The 21,434-nt window shown below is 48.3% G+C and overlaps 1 protein-coding gene across 1 annotated transcript in view; it reads right to left on the bottom strand.

The window, feature by feature from the left end:
- Window positions 1-21,434, bottom strand: part of nrg3a (neuregulin 3a) — a gene marked incomplete at both ends in the record, with an annotated part of 544,860 nt that overhangs the window by 19,571 nt on the left and 503,855 nt on the right. The gene's annotated exons all lie outside the window — the stretch shown is intronic.

Below are 21,434 nucleotides of genomic sequence, written 5' to 3' on the forward strand. Positions count from 1 at the left end.
GAAATGGAGACAAACTCGTCCTGGTTGCACGAAACTGCATGTCAGTAATCCCTCCCATCACATGTAACTGGTTTACTGGAAAGAGTTTAACTGGCATCCAGTCAGAACTTTGGATCAACTGGGAGCATTTCTCAGCAGATTAACATCGATTAACATTAGTTTATTCTTCTTTCTCCTCTTCCAGATCAGGCGTGAGTGTTTGTAGACGGGAACTTCTGACATGTGAACCGACAGCATGCGGACAGAAAGAGTCGATGGGATTCACCAGTCTGCCAGGCAGCAGGTGGCTCACTCTGTCCTGCTGCGTTCAGAGTCAGTCAGAAATAATAAACTCGTCCAATTATCTCAGAAAACGGTTCATGTCTGGAGCTGGACCTGGAAGCCTGCAGGATGCACGGCTTCATGTCGCTACAGCTTGCAGGCTTCTGCACCAGCAGCTACTCTGCTGGATGGGACTTATCTGGAAGTGAACCTCCACACTGGTAGCATTCTACATCTATTGTGCAAGAAAAAAGAATAACCAAGACTTTGTTTGGAGGATATTTGATGCCATAAATCTGATGGCAAAAAGCTGTCAGTGTTCTGCATGTCTCACCGTTAGACCTGTTCAAAGCCTCTGATTGTCTGAGTAACAGCATTCATCGCAAGATAGAGATGTTCCAGATTTATGCATTAAACTAGTCCTCTATCATCTTCTCTGGATGTTACATCTACACTAAATGAAGTAGAAATAGAACAAAATCAATCAGTAATAATCTCTTTTAAAGCCAGGCTTCGACAGAGGAGTCTGTGTGTTGGAGCTCGGAGAGAGAAACAGTTTAAATACATAAAGACGGGAGGAACCGAGTTTCACAGGAGAAATACTGACAAGAAGGACTTCAGATGCTGAGATGGACTCTATGTGCGTCATGTCTGGAGACAGTTTACTGTTCTCACTCTCAGCATATATACAGAGCATGTGTGATCCTCCCACACATGTTTCTCCTTATTGCATCTGTTCCAGTCCTGTCTTTGTCCCTGCTTTGGCCTCTCTCCTCCCTACAAACCTCCTGACAGCGTCGCTGTACGAAAGTCCCGGGCTCTCTTCATGCTCATCCTGTCTCTGCTAGAACAGATCTACACTGAAACAAGACGTTGTTTCAAAGATCTGATGAAGCTGTGACCTCCCTGAAGGAGCACAGGACAACACAAGAAAGGCTTTTTGGCTCTCAGCTGCATAAAGAGCCGTGAGGACGGAAGCAGAAGCTGCTGGGATCCTTATCTGCAGCGTGCAGCTGTATCTGCAGTCTGCAGAGTGCTGGAGACAGGTTTGTCTCCTCGGCATTATCTCACCATCATCTCGACAGCAACTCCAACATTTTTACAACATGAGTTCAGAGAGTTCCATTTCTGTGCATTTTCTGGCCCCAAACTCCTCGTAAATCTTTTCCTTCAACGTAGTTTCTGGTTTGATGTCTGACTAACAAGCTGGCTGTCACCGACACCATCCCCGTCAAGGAATCCCTGCAGGACAGCACCCTCATTAGCATCGCACACGCTGCCACGGAGACGTGACCATTCAGACACGCGTACACAGCATGACGTGTTTCTTCTGGAAGCTTTTTCTGGTCTGCAGACAAGCAGGTGTAGACGGTGATAAGAACACAGGTCAGTAAAAACTACCATCAGGAGAAAGAAGAGCCAAAGATCTTTGTGAAAAGATGAAGCTGGGGGACTAGTGGACATTCTGTCCGGTACCACCAGCCCGGTACCACCAGTCCGTTACCGCCAGTCCGGTACCACCAGTCCGGTACCACCAGTCCGGTACCATCAGTCCGGTACCACCAGTCGGCTTTATGCGACGTGGGCTGTTATTAGTACAGATGATATTTTTGTTTTCTCCGTGTGAACAACAGCTACAAATGGAGCCTTCACACTATCAGGTAGGCTGAGCAGGACTCGGATAATCCACTGCGTGGCTGGTAAGATCTGAAAGATGCCTGGATATTCCTCTGACATCCGAGTCTGTCTAAAGCAGGGGTGTTCAGCTCCGGTCCTGGAGGTCTACCACCCTGCAATCCCTTCTCCAACACAACCAGATCAAATGAGCATCACGTTACCAGGCTCTGCAGGGCTGAATGACGTTACAGTCAGGTTACGGTCAGGTTACAGTCAGGTTACGGTCAGGTTACAGTCAGGTTACGGTCAGGTTACAGTCAAGTTACAGTCCGGTTACGGTCCGGTTACAGTCAGGTTACAGTCAGGTTACGGTTCAGTTACGGTCCGATTACAGTCCGGTTACAGTCAGGTTACGGACCGGTTACAGTCCAGTTACAGTCAGGTTACGGTCTGGTTACAGTCAGGTTACGGTCAGGTTACGGTCCGGTTACAGACCGGTTACAGTCAGGTTACAGTCAGGTTACGGTCAGGTTACAGTCAGGTTAAAGTCAGGTTACAGTCAGGTTACAGTCAGGTTACGGTCAGGTTACGGTCCGGTTACAGTCCGGTTACAGACAGGTTACGGTCCGGTTACACTAGGGTTACAGTTCGGTTACGGTCAGGTTACAGTCAGGTTACGATCAGGTTACGGTCCGGTTACAGTTAGGTTACAGTCAGGTTACGGTCATGTTATGGTCAGGTTACAGTCGGATTACGGTCAGGTTACAGTCAGGTTACAGTCCGGTTACGGTCCAGTTACAGTCAGGTTACGGTCAGGTTACAGTCAGGTTACGGTCCGGTTACAGTCAGGTTACAGTCCGGTTACGGTCAGGTTACAGTCAGGTTACAGTCCGGTTACAGTCAGGTTACGGTCAGGTTACGGTCCGGTTACAGTCTGGTTATGGTCAGGTTACGGTCAGGTTACAGTGAGGTTACGGTTCAGTTACAGTTAGGTTACAGTCAGGTTACGGTTCAGTTACAGTTAGGTTACGGTCAGGTTACGGTCCGGTTACGGTCCAGTTACAGTCAGGTTACGGTCAGGTTACAGTCAGGTTACGGTCCGGTTACAGTCAGGTTACAGTCCGGTTACGGTCAGGTTACAGTCAGGTTACAGTCCGGTTACGGTCAGGTTACGGTCAGGTTACAGTCAGGTTACGGTTCAGTTATGGTCAGGTTACGGTTCAGTTACGGTCAGGTTACAGTCAGGTTACGGTCCGGTTACAGTCAAATTACAGTCAGGTTACAGTCAGGTTACGGTCAGGTTACGGTTCAGTTACGGTCAGGTTACAGTCAGGTTACAGTCAGGTTACGGTCAGATTACGGTCCGGGTACGGTCCGGTTACAGTCAGGTTACAGTCAAGTTACAGTCAGGTTACGGTCAGGTTACAGTCAGGTTACAGTCAGGTTACGGTCAGGTTACGGTCCGGTTACAGTCCAGTTACAGACAGGTTACGGTCCGGTTACGGTCCGGTTACACTCAGGTTACAGTCCGGTTACGGTCAGGTTATAGTCAGGTTACAGTTCGGTTACGGTCAGGTTACAGTCAGGTTACAGTCAGGTTACGATCAGGTTACGGTCCGGTTACAGTTAGGTTACAGTCAGGTTACGGTCATGTTATGGTCAGGTTACAGTCGGATTACGGTCAGGTTACAGTCAGGTTACAGTCCGGTTACGGTCCAGTTACAGTCAGGTTACGGTCAGGTTACGGTCAGGTTACGGTCCGGTTACAGTCAGGTTACAGTCCGGTTACGGTCAGGTTACAGTCAGGTTACAGTCCGGTTACAGTCAGGTTACGGTCAGGTTACGGTCCGGTTACAGTCTGGTTATGGTCAGGTTACGGTCAGGTTACAGTGAGGTTACGGTTCAGTTACAGTTAGGTTACAGTCAGGTTACGGTTCAGTTACAGTTAGGTTACAGTCAGGTTACGGTCAGGTTACAGTCAGGTTACAGTCAGATTACGGTCAGGTTACGGTCCGGTTACGGTCCAGTTACAGTCAGGTTACGGTCAGGTTACAGTCAGGTTACGGTCCGGTTACAGTCAGGTTACAGTCCGGTTACGGTCAGGTTACAGTCAGGTTACAGTCCGGTTACGGTCAGGTTACGGTCAGGTTACGGTCCGGTTACAGTCCAGTTACAGACAGGTTACGGTCCGGTTACGGTCCGGTTACACTCAGGTTACAGTCCGGTTATGGTCAGGTTATAGTCAGGTTACAGTCAGGTTACGGTTCAGTTATGGTCAGGTTACGGTTCAGTTACGGTCAGGTTACAGTCAGGTTACGGTCCGGTTACAGTCAAATTACAGTCAGGTTACAGTCAGGTTACGGTCAGGTTACGGTTCAGTTACGGTCAGGTTACAGTCAGGTTACAGTCAGGTTACGGTCAGATTACGGTCTGGGTACGGTCCGGTTACAGTCAGGTTACAGTCAAGTTACAGTCAGGTTACGGTCAGGTTACAGTCAGGTTACAGTCAGGTTACGGTCAGGTTACTGTCCGGTTACAGTCCAGTTACAGACAGGTTACGGTCCGGTTACGGTCCGGTTACACTCAGGTTACAGTCCGGTTACGGTCAGGTTATAGTCAGGTTACAGTCAGGTTACGGTCAGATTACGGTCCGGGTACGGTCCGGTTACAGTCAGGTTACAGTCAAGTTACAGTCAGGTTACAGTCAGGTTACGGTCATGTTACGGTCAGGTTACAGTCAGATTACGGTCAGGTTACAGTCAGGTTACGGTCCGGTTACAGTCAGGTTACAGTCCGGTTACAGTCAGGTTACAGTCCGGTTACGGTCAGATTACAGTCAGGTTACAGTCCGGTTACAGTCATGTTACGGTCAGGTTACGGTCCGGTTACAGTCCGGTTACAGTCAGGTTACAGTCTGGTTACGGTCAGGTTACGGTCCGGTTACGGTCCGGTTACACTCAGGTTACAGTCCGGTTAAAGTCAGGTTACAGTCAGGTTACAGTCAGGTTACGGTCCGGTTACGGTCCAGTTACAGTCAGGTTACGGTCAGGTTACAGTCAGGCTACGGTCCGGTTACACTCAGGTCACAGTCCGGTTACGGTCAGGTTACAGTCAGGTTACGGTCCGGTTAAAGTCCAGTTATGGTCAGGTTACAGTCAGGTTACGGTCAGGTTACAGTCCGGTTACAGTCCGGTTACAGTTTCGTTACAGTCAGGTTACGGTCAGGTTACAATCAAGTTACAGTCCGGTTACGGTCCGGTGACAGTCAGGTTACAGTCAGGTTACGGTTCAGTTACGGTCCGATTACAGTCCGGTTACAGTCAGGTTACGGACCGGTTACAGTCCAGTTACAGTCAGGTTACGGTCTGGTTACAGTCAGGTTACGGTCAGGTTACGGTCCGGTTACAGTCCGGTTACAGTCAGGTTACAGTCAGGTTACGGTCAGGTTACAGTCAGGTTACGGTCAGGTTACAGTCAGGTTACAGTCAGGTTACGGTCAGGTTACGGTCCGGTTACAGTCCGGTTACAGACAGGTTACGGTCCGGTTACACTAGGGTTACAGTTCAGTTACGGTCAGGTTACAGTCAGGTTACAGTCAGGTTACGGTCATGTTATGGTCAGGTTACAGTAGGATTACGGTCAGGTTACAGTCAGGTTACAGTCCGGTTACGTTCCAGTTACAGTCAGGTTACGGTCAGGTTACAGTCAGGTTACGGTCCGGTTACAGTCAGGTTACAGTCCGGTTACGGTCAGGTTACAGTCAGGTTACAGTCCGGTTACAGTCAGGTTACGGTCAGGTTACGGTCCGGTTACAGTCTGGTTATGGTCAGGTTACGGTCAGGTTACAGTGAGGTTACGGTTCAGTTACAGTTAGGTTACAGTCAGGTTACGGTTCAGTTACAGTTAGGTTACAGTCAGGTTACGGTCAGGTTACAGTCAGATTACGGTCAGGTTACGGTCCGGTTACGGTCCAGCTACAGTCAGGTTACGGTCAGGTTACAGTCAGGTTACGGTCCGGTTACAGTCAGGTTACAGTCCGGTTACGGTCAGGTTACAGTCAGGTTACAGTCCGGTTACGGTCAGGTTACGGTCAGGTTACAGTCAGGTTACGGTTCAGTTATGGTCAGGTTACGGTTCAGTTACGGTCAGGTTACAGTCAGGTTACGGTCCGGTTACAGTCAAATTACAGTCAGGTTACAGTCAGGTTACGGTCAGGTTACGGTTCAGTTACCGTCAGGTTACAGTCAGGTTACGGTCAGATTACGGTCCGGGTACGGTCCGGTTACAGTCAGGTTACAGTCAAGTTACAGTCAGGTTACGGTCAGGTTACAGTCAGGTTACAGTCAGGTTACGGTCAGGTTACGGTCCGGTTACAGTCCAGTTACAGACAGGTTACGGTCCGGTTACACTCAGGTTACAGTTCGGTTACGGTCAGGTTACAGTCAGGTTACAGTCAGGTTACGATCAGGTTACGGTCCGGTTACAGTTAGGTTACAGTCAGGTTACGGTCATGTTATGGTCAGGTTACAGTCGGATTACGGTCAGGTTACAGTCAGGTTACAGTCCGGTTACGGTCCAGTTACAGTCAGGTTACGGTCAGGTTACAGTCAGGTTACGGTCCGGTTACAGTCAGGTTACAGTCCGGTTACGGTCAGGTTACAGTCAGGTTACAGTCCGGTTACAGTCAGGTTACGGTCAGGTTACGGTCCGGTTACAGTCTGGTTATGGTCAGGTTACGGTCAGGTTACAGTGAGGTTACGGTTCAGTTACAGTTAGGTTACAGTCAGGTTACGGTTCAGTTACAGTTAGGTTACAGTCAGGTTACGGTCAGGTTACGGTCAGATTACGGTCAGGTTACGGTCCGGTTACGGTCCAGTTACAGTCAGGTTACGGTCAGGTTACAGTCAGGTTACGGTCCGGTTACAGTCAGGTTACAGTCCGGTTACGGTCAGGTTACAGTCAGGTTACAGTCCGGTTACGGTCAGGTTACGGTCAGGTTACAGTCAGGTTACGGTCAGGTTACAGTCAGGTTACAGTCAGGTTACAGTCAGGTTACGGTCCGGTTACAGTCCGGTTACAGACAGGTTACGGTCCGGTTACACTAGGGTTACAGTTCAGTTACGGTCAGGTTACAGTCAGGTTACAGTCAGGTTGCGATCAGGTTACGGTCCGGTTACAGTTAGGTTACAGTCAGGTTACGGTCATGTTATGGTCAGGTTACAGTAGGATTACGGTCAGGTTACAGTCAGGTTACAGTCCGGTTACGTTCCAGTTACAGTCAGGTTACGGTCAGGTTACAGTCAGGTTACGGTCCGGTTACAGTCAGGTTACAGTCCGGTTACGGTCAGGTTACAGTCAGGTTACAGTCCGGTTACAGTCAGGTTACGGTCAGGTTACGGTCCGGTTACAGTCTGGTTATGGTCAGGTTACGGTCAGGTTACAGTGAGGTTACGGTTCAGTTACAGTTAGGTTACAGTCAGGTTACGGTTCAGTTACAGTTAGGTTACAGTCAGGTTACGGTCAGGTTACAGTCAGATTACGGTCAGGTTACGGTCCGGTTACGGTCCAGTTACAGTCAGGTTACGGTCAGGTTACAGTCAGGTTACGGTCCGGTTACAGTCAGGTTACAGTCCGGTTACGGTCAGGTTACAGTCAGGTTACAGTCCGGTTACGGTCAGGTTACGGTCAGGTTACAGTCAGGTTACGGTTCAGTTATGGTCAGGTTACGGTTCAGTTACGGTCAGGTTACAGTCAGGTTACGGTCCGGTTACAGTCAAATTACAGTCAGGTTACAGTCAGGTTACGGTCAGGTTACGGTTCAGTTACCGTCAGGTTACAGTCAGGTTACGGTCCGGGTACGGTCCGGTTACAGTCAGGTTACAGTCAAGTTACAGTCAGGTTACGGTCAGGTTACAGTCAGGTTACAGTCCAGTTACAGACAGGTTACGGTCCGGTTACGGTCCGGTTACACTCAGGTTACAGTCCGGTTACGGTCAGGTTACGGTCCGGTTACAGTCTGGTTATGGTCAGGTTACGGTCAGGTTACAGTGAGGTTACGGTTCAGTTACAGTTAGGTTACAGTCAGGTTACGGTTCAGTTACAGTTAGGTTACAGTCAGGTTACGGTCAGGTTACGGTGAGATTACGGTCAGGTTACGGTCCGGTTACGGTCCAGTTACAGTCAGGTTACGGTCAGGTTACAGTCAGGTTACGGTCCGGTTACAGTCAGGTTACAGTCCGGTTACGGTCAGGTTACAGTCAGGTTACAGTCCGGTTACGGTCAGGTTACGGTCAGGTTACGGTTCAGTTATGGTCAGGTTACGGTTCAGTTACGGTCAGGTTACAGTCAGGTTACGGTCCGGTTACAGTCAAATTACAGTCAGGTTACAGTCAGGTTACGGTCAGGTTACGGTTCAGTTACGGTCAGGTTACAGTCAGGTTACAGTCAGGTTACGGTCAGATTACGGTCCGGGTACGGTCCGGTTACAGTCAGGTTACAGTCAAGTTACAGTCAGGTTACGGTCAGGTTACAGTCAGGTTACGGTCAGGTTACGGTCCGGTTACAGTCCAGTTACAGACAGGTTACGGTCCGGTTACGGTCAGGTTACACTCAGGTTACAGTCCGGTTACGGTCAGGTTATAGTCAGGTTACAGTCAGGTTACGGTCAGATTACGGTCCGGGTACGGTCTGGTTACAGTCAGGTTACAGTCAAGTTACAGTCAGGTTACAGTCAGGTTACGGTCATGTTACGGTCAGGTTACAGTCAGATTACGGTCAGGTTACAGTCAGGTTACGGTCCGGTTACAGTCAGGTTACAGTCCGGTTACAGTCAGGTTACAGTCCGGTTACGGTCAGGTTACAGTCAGGTTACAGTCCGGTTACAGTCAGGTTACGGTCAGGTTACGGTCCGGTTACAGTCCGGTTACAGTCAGGTTACAGTCTGGTTACGGTCAGGTTACGGTCCGGTTACACTCAGGTTACAGTCCGGTTAAAGTCAGGTTACAGTCAGGTTACAGTCAGGTTACGGTCCGGTTACGGTCCAGTTACAGTCAGGTTACGGTCAGGTTACAGTCAGGCTACGGTCCGGTTACACTCAGGTCACAGTCCGGTTACGGTCAGGTTACAGTCAGGTTACGGTCCGGTTAAAGTCAGGTTACAGTCATGGTTACGGTCAGGTTACAGTCCGGTTACTGTCCGGTTACAGTCAAGTTACAGTCAGGTTACGGTCAGGTTACAGTCAGGTTATGGTCAGGTTACAGTCAGGTTACAGTCAGGTTACAGTCAGGTTACGGTCAGGTTACGGTCCGTTTACGGTCCGGTTACAGACAGGTTACGGTCCGGTTACGGTCCGGTTACACTCAGGTTACAGTCCGGTTACGGTCAGGTTATAGTCAGGTTACAGTCAGGTTACGGTCCGGTTACGGTCCGGTTACAGTTAGGTTACAGTCAGGTTACGGTCATGTTACGGTCAGGTTACAGTCAGATTATGGTCAGGTTACGGTCAGGTTACGGTCCGGTTACAGTCCGGTTACAGTCAGGTTACAGTCTGGTCACGGTCAGGTTACAGTCAGGTTACGGTCCGGTTACGGTCCGGTTACAGTCAGGTTACAGTCCGGTTACGGTCCGGTTACAGTCAGGTTACAGTCCGGTTACGGTCAGGTTACAGTCAGGTTACAGTCCGGTTACGGTCAGGTTACGGTCAGGTTACAGTCAGGTTACAGTCAGGTTACGGTTCAGTTACGGTCAGGTTACAGTCAGGTTACGGTTCAGTTATGGACAGGTTACAGTCAGGTTACAGTCAGGTTACGGTCCGGTTACAGTCAGGTTACGGTCAGGTTACAGTCAAATTACAGTCAGGTTACAGTCAGGTTAAAGTCCGGTTACAGTCAAATTACAGTCAGGTTACAGTCAGGTTACAGTCAGGTTACGGTTCAGTTACGGTCAGGTTACAGTCAGGTTACGGTCAGGTTACAGTCAAATTACAGTCAGGTTACAGTCAGGTTACGGTCAGGTTACGGTTCAGTTACGGTCAGGTTACAGTCAGGTTACAGTCAGGTTACGGTCAGATTACGGTCCGGGTACGGTCCGGTTACAGTCAGGTTACAGTCAAGTTACAGTCAGGTTACGGTCAGGTTACAGTCAGGTTATGGTCAGGTTACGGTCCGGTTACAGTCCAGTTACAGACAGGTTACGGTCCGGTTACGGTCCGGTTACACTCAGGTTACAGTCCGGTTACGGTCAGGTTATAGTCAAGTTACAGTCAGGTTACGGTCAGATTACGGTCGGGTTACAGTCAGGTTACAGTCAGGTTACAGTCAGGTTACGGTCAGGTTACGGTCCGGTTACAGTCCAGTTACAGACAGGTTACGGTCCGGTTACGGTCCGGTTACACTCAGGTTACAGTCCGGTTACGGTCAGGTTATAGTCAAGTTACAGTCAGGTTACGGTCAGATTACGGTCGGGTTACAGTCAGGTTACAGTCAAGTTACAGTCAGGTTACAGTCAGGTTACGGTCATGTTACGGTCAGGTTACAGTCAGATTACGGTCAGGTTACAGTCAGGTTACGGTCCGGTTACAGTCAGGTTACAGTCCGTGTCAGGTTACAGTCCGGTTACGGTCAGGTTACAGTCAGGTTACAGTCCGGTTACAGTCAGGTTACGGTCAGGTTACGGTCCGGTTACAGTCTGGTTACAGTCAGGTTACAGTCTGGTTACGGTCAGGTTACGGTCCGGTTACGGTACGGTTACACTCAGGTTACAGTCCGGTTAAAGTCAGGTTACAGTCAGGTTACAGTCAGGTTACGGACCGGTTACGGTCCAGTTACAGTCAGGTTACGGTCAGGTTACAGTCAGGCTACGGTCCGGTTACACTCAGGTCACAGTCCTGTTATGGTCAGGTTACAGTCAGGTTACGGTCCGGTTAAAGTCAGGTTACAGTCATGGTTACGGTCAGGTTACAGTCCGGTTACTGTCCGGTTACAGTCAAGTTACAGTCAGGTTACGGTCAGGTTACAGTCAGGTTATGGTCAGGTTACAGTCAGGTTACAGTCAGGTTACAGTCAGGTTACGGTCAGGTTACGGTCCGGTTACAGTCCGGTTACAGACAGGTTACGGTCCGGTTACGGTCCGGTTACACTCAGGTTACAGTCCGGTTACGGTCAGGTTATAGTCAGGTTACAGTCAGGTTACGGTCAGGTTACGGTTCGGTTACAGTCAGGTTACAGTCCGGTTACAGTCAGGTTACGGTCAGGTTACGGTCCAATTACAGTCCGGTTACTGTCAGGTTACAGTCTGGTTACGGTCAGGTTACGGTCCGGTTACACTCAGGTTACAGTCCGGTTAAAGTCAGGTTACAGTCAGGTTACAGTCAGGTTACGGTCCGGTTACGGTCCAGTTACAGTCAGGTTACGGTCAGGCTACGGTCCGGTTACAGTCAGGTTACAGTCCGGTTACGGTCAGGTTACAGTCAGGTTACAGTCAGGTTACAGTCAGGTTACGGTCAGGTTAAGGTCCGGTTACACTCAGGTTACAGTCCGGTTAAAGTCAGGTTACAGTCCGGTTACAGTCAGGTTACGGTCCGGTTACGGTCCGGTTACACTCAGGTTACAGTCTGGTTAAAGTCAGGTTACAGTCAGGTTACAGTCAGGTTACAGTCCGGTTACGGTCAGATTACGGTCAGGTTACAGTCAGGTTACGGTCCAGTTACGGTCCAGTTACAGTCAGGTTACCGTCAGGCTACGGTCCGGTTACAGTCAGGTTACAGTCCGGTTACGGTCAGGTTACAGTCAGGTTACAGTCCGGTTACGGTCAGGTTAAGGTCCGGTTACAGTCCGGTTACAGTCAGGTTACAGTCTGGTTACGGTCAGGTTACGGTCAGGTTACGGTCCGGTTACAGTCAGGTTACAGTCAGGTTACAGTCAAATTACAGTCAGGTTACAGTCAGGTTAAAGTCCGGTTACAGTCAAATTACAGTCAGGTTACAGTCAGGTTACAGTCAGGTTACGGTCAGGTTACAGTCAAATTACAGTCAGGTTACAGTCAGGTTACAGTCAGGTTACGGTTCAGTTACGGTCAGGTTACAGTCAGGTTACAGTCAGGTTACGGTCAGATTACGGTCCGGGTACGGTCCGGTTACAGTCAGGTTACAGTCAAGTTACAGTCAGGTTACGGTCAGGTTACAGTCAGGTTATGGTCAGGTTACAGTCAGGTTACGGTCAGGTTACGGTCCGGTTACGGTCCGGTTACAGAGAGGTTACGGTCCGGTTACGGTCCGGTTACACTCAGGTTACAGTCCGGTTACGGTCAGGTTATAGTCAGGTTACAGTCAGGTTACGGTCAGATTACGGTCCGGTTACAGTCAGGTTACAGTCAAGTTACAGTCAGGTTACAGTCAGGTTACGGTCATGTTACGGTCAGGTTACAGTCAGGTTACAGTCCGGTTACAGTCAGGTTACAGTCCGGTTACAGTCAGGTTACAGTCCGGTTACGGTCAGGTTACAGTCAGGTTACAGTCCGGTTACAGTCAGGTTACGGTCAGGTTACGGTCCGGTTACAGTCCGGTTACAGTCAGGTTACAGTCTGGTTACGGTCAGGTTACGGTCCGGTTACGGTACGGTTACACTCAGGTTACAGTCCGGTTAAAGTCAGGTTACAGTCAGGTTACAGTCAGGTTACGGTCCGGTTACGGTCCAGTTACAGTCAGGTTACGGTCAGGTTACAGTCAGGTTATGGTCAGGTTACAGTCAGGTTACAGTCAGGTTACAGTCAGGTTACGGTCAGGTTACGGTCCGGTTACAGTCCGGTTACAGACAGGTTACGGTCCGGTTACGGTCCGGTTACACTCAGGTTACAGTCCGGTTACGGTCAGGTTATAGTCAGGTTACAGTCAGGTTACGGTCAGGTTACGGTCCGGTTACAGTTAGGTACAGTCAGGTTACGGTCATGTTACGGTCAGGTTACAGTCAGGTTACAGTCCGGTTACAGTCAGGTTACGGTCAGGTTACGGTCCGGTTACAGTCCGGTTACAGTCAGGTTACAGTCTGGTTACGGTCAGGTTACGGTCCGGTTACACTCAGGTTACAGTCAGGTTACGGTCCGGTTACGGTCCAGTTACAGTCAGGTTACGGTCAGGCTACGGTCCGGTTACAGTCAGGTTACAGTCCGGTTACGGTCAGGTTACAGTCAGGTTACAGTCCGGTTACAGTCAGGTTACGGTCAGGTTAAGGTCCGGTTACACTCAGGTTACAGTCCGGTTAAAGTCAGGTTACAGTCCGGTTACAGTCAGGTTACGGTCCGGTTACGGTCCGGTTACACTCAGGTTACAGTCTGGTTAAAGTCAGGTTACAGTCAGGTTACAGTCAGGTTATGGTCCGGTTACGGTCCAGTTACAGTCAGGTTACGGTCAGGTTACAGTCAGGCTACGGTCCGGTTACAGTCAGGTTACAGTCAGGTTACAGTCCGGTTACGGTCAGATTACGGTCAGGTTACAGTCAGGTTACGGTCCAGTTACGGTCCAGTTACAGTCAGGTTACCGTCAGGCTACGGTCCGGTTACAGTCAGGTTACAGTCCGGTTACGGTCAGGTTACCGTCAGGTTACAGTCCGGTTACGGTCAGGTTAAGGTCCGGTTACAGTCCGGTTACAGTCAGGTTACAGTCTGGTTACGGTCAGGTTACCGTCAGGTTACGGTCCGGTTACAGTCAGGTTACGGTCAGGTTACAGTCAGGTTACGGTTCAGTTACGGTCAGGTTATGGTCTGGTTACCGTCAGGTTACGGTTCAGTTACGGTCAGATTATAGTCCGGTTACAGTCAGGTTACGGTCATGCTTACAGTCAGGTTACGGTCCGGTTACAGTCAAATTACAGTCAGGTTACAGTCAGGTTACAGTCATGTTACGGTCAGGTTAAAGTCAGGTTACAGTCAGGTTAAAGTCAGGTTATGGTCAGGTTACAGTCAGGTTACGGTCCTGTTAAAGTCAGGTTACGGTCCAGTTACAGTTAGGTTACGATAAGGTTACAGTCAGGTTACAGTTCGGTTAAAGTCAGGTTATGGTCAGGTTACAGTCAGGTTACGGTCAGGTTGCAGTCCGGTTAAAGTCAAGTAACAGTCAGGTTACGGTCAGGTTACAGTCTGGTTAAAGTCAGGTTACGGTCCGGTTACAGTCAGGTTACGGTTAGGTTACAGTCCAGTTACGGTCAGGTTATAGTCCGGTTAAAGTCAAGTTACAGTCAGGTTACGGTCAAGTTACAGTCAGGTTAAAGTCAGGTTACAGTCAGGTTACAGTCCGGTTAAAGTCACGTTACGGTCAGGTTACAGTCAGGTTACGGTCCAGTTACGGTCCAGTTACAGTCAGGTTACCGTCAGGCTACGGTCCGGTTACAGTCAGGTTACAGTCCGGTTACGGTCAGGTTACAGTCAGGTTACAGTCCGGTTACGGTCAGGTTAAGGTCCGGTTACAGTCCGGTTACAGTCAGGTTACAGTCTGGTTACGGTCAGGTTACGGTCAGGTTACGGTCCGGTTACAGTCAGGTTACGGTCAGGTTACAGTCAGGTTACGGTTCAGTTACGGTCAGGTTATGGTCTGGTTACAGTCAGGTTACGGTCAGGGTACAGTCAGGTTACGGTTCAGTTACGGTCAGATTATAGTCCGGTTACAGTCAGGTTACGGTCATGCTTACAGTCAGGTTACGGTCCGGTTACAGTCAAATTACAGTCAGGTTACAGTCAGGTTACAGTCATGTTACGGTCAGGTTAAAGTCAGGTTACAGTCAGGTTAAAGTCAGGTTATGGTCAGGTTACAGTCAGGTTACGGTCCTGTTAATGTCAGGTTACGGTCCAGTTACAGTTAGGTTACGATAAGGTTACAGTCAGGTTACAGTTCGGTTAAAGTCAGGTTATGGTCAGGTTACAGTCAGGTTACGGTCAGGTTGCAGTCCGGTTAAAGTCAAGTAACAGTCAGGTTACGGTCAGGTTACAGTCTGGTTAAAGTCAAGTTACAGTCAGGTTACGGTCCGGTTACAGTCAGGTTACGGTTAGGTTACAGTCCAGTTACGGTCAGGTTATAGTCCGGTTAAAATTAAGTTACAGTCAGGTTACGGTCAAGTTACAGTCAGGTTAAAGTCAGGTTACAGTCAGGTTACAGTCCGGTTAAAGTCACGTTACGGTCCGGTTACAGTCAGGTCACGGTCAGTTTACAGTCATGTTAAAGTCAAGTTACAGTAAGGTTACAGTCCGTTTACAGTCACGTTATGGTCAGGTTAAAGTTAGGTTACAGTCAGGTTACGGTCAGGTTACAGTCCGGTTAAAGTCAGGTTACGGTCCGGTTACAGCAGGTTACAGTCCGGTTACGGTCCGGTTACAGTCAGGTTCCAGTCAGGTTACGGTCAGGTTACGGTCAGATTACAGTCAGGTTACAGTCCGGTTAAAGTCAGGTTACGGTCAGGTTACAGTCAGGTTACAGTCCGGTTAAATTCAGGTTACGGTCAGGTTACAGTCAAGTTACAGTCAGGTTACGGTCAGGTTACAGTCAGGTTAAAGTCAGGTTACAGTCAGGTTACAGTCCGGTTAAAGTCACGTTACGGTCCGGTTACAGTCAGGTCACGGTCAGTTTACAGTCATGTTAAAGTCAAGTTACAGTAAGGTTACAGTCCGTTTACAGTCACGTTATGGTCAGGTTAAAGTTAGGTTACAGTCAGGTTACGGTCAGGTTACAGTCCGGTTAAAGTCAGGTTACGGTCCGGTTACAGTCAGGTTACAGTCAGGTTACAGTCCGGTTACAGTCAGGTTACAGTCAGGTTACGGTCCGGTTACAGTCAGGTTACAGTCAGGTTACAGTCCGGTTACAGTCAGGTTACAGTCAGGTTACAGTCCGGTTACAGTCAGGTTACAGTCAGGTTACGGTCAGGTTATCAACAACAAACAGGATGAGTTTTCTAATTTCAACACATCAATAACATGGTTGCACTATTAAAGACACATACACACACACACACACACACACACACACACACACACACACACACACACACACACACACACACACACACACACACACACACATATACTCTCTGAGAGCAGTACGGTCTTAGCCATGATGGAGGCAGAGTTGCTCTAATTATGTCAGGCTCTGAGGAACACCTGAAGAATTCATGGCGGGGTCGTAAAAACCGACCCACTCTGAGCTTCTTCAGCTTCATCGCCTAATCAAACACTTCCTGCAAAAGGCCCTGCAGCCAATCAGAGTCCTGCAAAAGGCCCTGCAGCAAATCAGAGGTGTTTCTTCTTTATTAGCTGCTGAGACACTGCATTGCCCTTTCCATGACCAAGCGACCTCTGAGCGTTCATCTACAGGAGGACGTCCTGAAAGGCAATGAAAACGGTTTGATAAGACTGAATGAGACTCGGTGGTGAAATCTTCCAACAGCTGGAGGAGAAAAGTGCACGTGCTCATGCTCGTCCAACCCGAACGAGCCTGTTTGCTGCTCTCTGTTTGGACATTCTGGTCAGATACAAACTGTTTGCTTCAAGGTGTGCGAGCACTAAAATAAACAAATGGAACTAATTTGCATCCATCTTCCCTCTGGACTCTTACAGGATAGAAATAAATAAAGCAAAATCCAAGAGCAATATTCATACAGCGAGGACCAGCCTTGTTTATTTACATTTAGTAGATTCTGTAAACAGTAATGTGTTGTTCAGGAGACACTGTTAATACAGCAATTAGCTCTACTGGAAATATTTTCACTGCAAATTACGCCACATTATTACTGCATGTTATTATAAATTATACAGTCTGTTCTGGGCAGAACAAATCATTTGTATTATTTAGAATGAGTTAGTTATTAATTGCTTATTAATCAGTATAAAAAGAAATTTCGTTTCCACACAGTATCCATTGTTGTGTCCGTTTGGGTTTGTTGTAAATTCCTAAATCTACTTCAGTCACATGATCCAGCAGCTCTTCTGTTTCAGATGAAGCCTCAGCATGCGGCTGTGTGACGCGCTGAAGGTTGGACAGGTGTGTGTGGAGTTGCAAGGGCGTAACTTTGGGTTCACCATTGGGGGGGTTGCACTCTTTTCCTGTTTTTTCACTTGTTTAAATATTCATTCATTCATTTTCTAAACCGCTTAATCCAATTCAGGGTTGCGGGGAAGCTGGAGCCTATCCCAGCTGGCTTTGGGCGACAGGCAGGGTACACCCTGGACAGCTCGCCAGTCCATCGCAGGGCCACACAGAGAGACGAACAACCACTCACGCTCACACTCATTCCTAGGGGCAATTTAGAGTAACCAATTAAACTAACATGTTACGGTTGTAACATATTGTTTAAATATTCACATTTGCAAAACCCGTCCAGGTAATTTGGTGGGTCTGTATAAGAAATGTATTGTGGTAATTTTACTGTGATTTACTTGACGTTATTGCAGCTGTGTACTTGACCATTTATACCACGATGACAAAGTAATGACTGGTATGTCCTACTGTATTTAGGCACTAATTAGCAAGGCCATGGCAGCTTCCACTGATTTCCGCTGATTTTGTGTTTGTGTCAACTATAAATGAAAAATCAAAAACTTCCAATAAAAACATGGACTAGAAAATGAAAACACATTGCTGTAATGAACCTGGGTATTACTTCCAGTGGTTGAGATGCTGCACCTGACCCCTGCTGTCCATCATCCAGAAATCTCACCAAGACTTTCCTCTCTCTTTCAGATCTCCTCAGATTATCTCCATTATTTACAAAATTATTTAAAAAATGTTTCTGTGATTACTAATGATCAGGTCTGTATAAAAACAGGAAAAATGGCAAAAAGATGAAAGTTAGCAAGAAACATGGAATGATGAAGAAAAAATATGAATTAAACAAAAACACAGGAAAAACACCCTAAAAACTATCAAAATCAATGCTAATCCAATTATTTATGATTACAAAATATTATTTACAGGAGGTATCTGGACAAAAACACCGCAAAGAACTAATATTCGCTAAACACGATGCTACAGATGTTAGCTCAGTCTCCGCTGCTGCTTCCCGTGGCTGCTCACTTTACCCCGCCTTCTCGTTCGTAGCCCCGCGAAAACCACAATATGTCACATATCAACAGAAAGCTACGTTTCTCAGCTTTCAGAATCCGTTGGAACTACGTTTATAGCATAAATGGTTGCGGAGTTACGCTAGTTTGAATCGCGGGTGTCATTTTCTATTTGCACTGATAGAATCGTTATTTTTTGGGGGGGGGGTTGTATTGGCTGGATGGGATTTTTGCGGGGGTTGCAACGCCCCTACCCGTGGTGCAAATTTCGCCATTGTTATCAGGGAAAATGACTTTTCTGATCCATTTTCACATATCAGTCGGAGAAAAACTCTGGTTGGGTTTGTACCAAACATACTGGATGAAGGTTAGAAGAAGAGAAGTTCTAGTTTGGCTTCGGGGTTCCTCCTACAGGATATTCCACTGAGAGGCAACTACTGCACCGAGTCACATTTTCACCATTTGCCAGACTTTTTTACACTCACAGAGATGTGAATCTCCTTTTCTTCCAGCCTCCGTGAAGAAGGAGGAGGAAAGTCCCAGAAACTGTCAGAGCTTCAGCTGGATTCATAAACCTTTAAATATATCAATGAATGAATTTAGCAAGAAATAAGGAAGATTATTTTCTATTTTCCATCAATGTGTTGGTCAACAAGGTGGACTCGTTGGTCAACAAGGTGCGACTCGTTGGTCAACAAGGTGGACTCGTTGGTCAACAAGGTGCGACTCGTTGGTCAACAAGGTGGGCTCGTTGGTCAACAAGGTGCAACTCGTTGGTCAACAAGGTGGGCTCGTTGGTCAACAAGGTGCGACTCATTGGTCAACAAGGTGGACTCGTTGGTCAACAAGGTGCGACTCGTTGGTCAACAAGGTGGACTCGTTGGTCAACAAGGTGCGACTCGTTGGTCAACAAGGTGGACTCGTTGGTCAACAAGGTGGACTCGTTGGTCAACAAGGTGCGACTCATTGGTCAACAAGGTGGACTCGTTGGTCAACAAGGTGCGACTCGTTGGTCAACAAGGTGCAACTCGTTGGTCAACAAGGTGGACTCGTTGGTCAACAAGGTGCGACTCGTTGGTCAACAAGGTGGACTCGTTGGTCAACAAGGTGCGACTCGTTGGTCAACAAGGTGCGACTCGTTGGTCAACAAGGTGGACTCGTTGGTCAACAAGGTGGACTCGTTGGTCAACAAGGTGCGACTCGTTGGTCAACAAGGTGCGACTCGTTGGTCAACAAGGTGGACTCGTTGGTCAACAAGGTGGGCTCGTTGGTCAACAAGGTGCGACTCATTGGTCAACAAGGTGGACTCGTTGGTCAACAAGGTGCGACTCGTTGGTCAACAAGGTGGACTCGTTGGTCAACAAGGTGCGACTCGTTGGTCAACAAGGTGGACTCGTTGGTCAACAAGGTGGGCTCGTTGGTCAACAAGGTGCGACTCATTGGTCAACAAGGTGGACTCGTTGGTCAACAAGGTGCGACTCGTTGGTCAACAAGGTGCAACTCGTTGGTCAACAAGGTGGACTCGTTGGTCAACAAGGTGCGACTCGTTGGTCAACAAGGTGGACTCGTTGGTCAACAAGGTGCGACTCGTTGGTCAACAAGGTGCGACTCGTTGGTCAACAAGGTGGACTCGTTGGTCAACAAGGTGCGACTCGTTGGTCAACAAGGTGCGACTCGTTGGTCAACAAGGTGGACTCGTTGGTCAACAAGGTGCGACTCGTTGGTCAACAAGGTGGACTCGTTGGTCAACAAGGTGCGACTCGTTGGTCAACAAGGTGCGACTCGTTGGTCAACAAGGTGCGACTGGCTGAGGAACGGAATGCCAGGCTGGTGACCAGCACGAGGAGGATGCAAGCTGTTCAGGCTGCTGGAGCTTCTATACGCCACCATAACGGTGTAAAATGTGGATCAGTCGTCTCTGCACTGGTTACAAGTAGCTCCACAGCCAGCATCACCAACTGGTTTTACTGGGGGGTTAAACTGCCAAAATGAACAGCTTTTCTCTTTGACCTAAACTTTGTGCATGAAGGCGAGGAATGCAGCCGAGCGGCAGAAAGTCTGTCAGTAACTTCCACAGATGCGCCGAGGCTGTTTTATAACTTCCTGTCTGGGTCAAAGGCAGTCTGGCGTGGTGAAAGACGACCTGCTGAATGAATGAAGACGCACCGCAGTCACATTTCTAATGAACGCCTTCAGTCTGAGGTCAGGGCGGACCATCCAGGAAGCCGCAGAGCGTTTTCCGCTCCTTCCGGGGCACTGCAGCTGGATTTCATCAGCGGCTCCAAATGACTGTGAATCCCAAAGTAGCAAAAAGTTCAATTTGCAATTTTTCTCTTCATATGAACTTTTATTTAACAGAAAATGTTTCTGATATGCGAGATGAGTCGGTGTCCTGAGAAATCAGCTCCATGTAGGAGCAATCTGCTTCCTGCAATCTGCTCTGGTGGGATACGGGTTGAGCTCAGGGTAAACGGTGGTTCACAGTGGTTCACGGTGATACACGGTAGTCCACGGTGGTCCATGGTGGTAACAGTGGTTACTGTGATCCACGGTGGTCCATGGTGGCCCATGGTGATCCACCATGGTAATGGTGGTCCACGGTGGTCCACGATGGTCTATGTTGGTCCGTGGTGGTCCATGGCGGTAATGGTGGTCCACGGTAGTCCATGGTGACCCATGGTGGTCCACTGTGGTAACGGTAGTCCATGGTGGTCCATGGTGGTTCACAGTGATCAATGGTGGTCCATGTTGGTCCACCGTACCGCTGTATTGATCATAATAGCATCACTGTTTCCCGAGCAGCTCTGCCTGAGGGCTGGAAGGTCACATGCATCCTGCAGAGGCATTTATACAAGACTTCCCCAGACTCTGCAAATCCTTTTTTCTGGTTTTTATGTTTAAAGAACAAATTCTTTCTCACCTTGTTTGGAGAAACCGTTTTCTTTCAACCAGATCCAGACAGGAAAACCTGACAGGCATCTGCTGACTGAGAAACTCGTCAAACTGCAGCGTCTAATTGTAGATTTGTTGGTAAGTAAAGCAAAAATAAATAATTTCTTTGCATTTGCAGCTGTTAAAGCTCAAACAGATGAAGAAAAGAAGCTTTTCTTGGACTTCTACATCAGTGTATCATATATAAGAAACACTGCTTGTCTTGTCTTCATGCAACCAGATGAACTTTTAGCTGCTTGTAATCGGCTGCAGAGATCTGCTCTCACACAGTAAACTCAGGAACAATCAGTCGGGCTTCCAGGAGACGCCACATGCAGCATCTCTTTCAAACACTTGCAGCTTAAACTGTAAGACTTTTACTGAGTTTGCACCATTAGTTTTTGTAGATCCTTCCAACTAAATAAAAAGGAAACAAAGGTTAGTCTGACACAGTTAAGGGCAGCAGTTTAAATAAGGACACCTGAGAGTTGCATGAAAAAGATCAAGCAGAGAATCAGAGTGTCTTTATGTGTCACTATATGTATCATGAGATCAAAACTGTCATCATTTACAGTCGAGGAATCTCAGAT

Source organism: Telmatherina bonti (assembly GCF_933228915.1).
Source record: "Telmatherina bonti genome assembly, chromosome: 11".
NCBI classification, from domain to species: domain Eukaryota; kingdom Metazoa; phylum Chordata; class Actinopteri; order Atheriniformes; family Telmatherinidae; genus Telmatherina; species Telmatherina bonti.